General features: G+C 44.1%; 1 pseudogene; it reads left to right on the top strand.

Annotated features, from left to right (window-relative positions):
• The first annotated feature begins 321 nt into the window (after positions 1-321).
• Positions 322-770, top strand: LOC122103132 (annotated as a pseudogene).
• The last annotated feature ends 663 nt before the right edge of the window (positions 771-1,433 follow it).

Raw genomic sequence — 1,433 nt, 5'->3', positions numbered from 1 at the left:
GCAGACTACTAGTCCATTAACATTTATGTTTCCTGTCATATTTATTTTCCTTTTGTTCCTCTTTTTTGGGTGGTGATATTTTTTTTCAGAAAGGCAACCTAGTCTTAACCATTACCTACAAAATTTATGCTGTCATAGAATCAGAGTTTTTTTTTTATTAAATTAAGACAATAGTAGGCTCATTTTATGCCAAACCAAAACATAAACACCAAAAACATTTTTCACTAAAAAACCATTCATAAAAAATCATGAGGTGGAAAAGGCTCTGGAGGACAGGTCTAATCCAGGCGCCGGAGGAAAGGCTTAGGAAAACACCTGAACATGTGGCATCACAATGCAGCGCAGCCGGTGCAAAATGCAAGTATCCCTTACATGGGGTGCCCTGGAGGTTCCAATCCTGGGTGTCCACCTCCTTTGTGCCCACAACCTGTAAATCTGGCCATTCCTCCTGGTCCTGTTCCCTGGTGTCCCTTTCCTCCAGGACCTCCCCAGGGGAACCCAGCTTTCCCTCCATGTGGGCCCTCTTACCCTGTGCCACAGCCACAGTATCCAGGATACCAACCCTCAGGTCCTTACCCACCCCATGCCGACCACCTGCACCTGGCATGTGTCCTGTGAATCACCTGGCTCCTGGCATAGGCCCACGAGCCCCAATGGACAAGAAAACACTGAAGAAAATGAAGAAAACACATAAAAAGATGCACAAACACCACAAGCATGGCAAGCATTCCTCCTTTTCCTCCTTCTCTTCCAGCAGAGGCTCTGACTGAATTCAGGGCCTGGACCCTCCCCTCAAGTCTCACCAGTTTTGCTCTCATCAAGCTTCTGCTGTGGTGTTGTACTAGGGGGAAATTAGCGCTCTGATCCCCACCCCACCCTCATCTGAGCCTTACCCTGCTGTTCAGCCCTGACTGGCTAGGGAAATGGATAAAGTATTTCTGTGGGCTAGTAAAGACCATCTCCTTCCTGGTTGATCGATTTTTTGTTTTCTTTTTCTTTTTTTTTTGGTTCGAGACTGGGACTCCAGCTCAGTACCTAATGCTTTTACTCATTGGCTGGCACTCTACCAATTGAGCCGTGCCTCCAATATCAAGAGCTGAAGACTTTAACAGAGGAGCAGTTTCTTGAAGATGGTGAAACCTCTGAGCTAAATGCTGAAGACAAGTTTAAATTCTGTAAAATGTGATTTTTTTCCCTTCCATTTCCGTTTGTAATACGTGTGGTTGCTGGAAATTTCATTATGATAAAAAAAAAACTGTATTTTTTTATAAAGGTAGCATACTAGGATCATTTAGAGCTAGATATATTCCCAGTAGGCCTCTTAATGATTTCATTAACTGCAAGGCTGCCTTGATTCAAAGCAAGAGTCCATTTGGTTGATGAGCTTTCTGGAAATGTAATCTCTACTCCTTAGCTCAACATGCTAGCTCAGG

The sequence above is a fragment of the Dipodomys spectabilis genome, unplaced genomic scaffold, assembly GCF_019054845.1.
Source record: "Dipodomys spectabilis isolate Male_0828 unplaced genomic scaffold, ASM1905484v1 ptg001845l, whole genome shotgun sequence".
Taxonomy (NCBI): domain Eukaryota; kingdom Metazoa; phylum Chordata; class Mammalia; order Rodentia; family Heteromyidae; genus Dipodomys; species Dipodomys spectabilis.
Note: the sequence above shows the minus strand (reverse complement) of the source record. Positions and strands in the feature narration are given on the sequence as shown.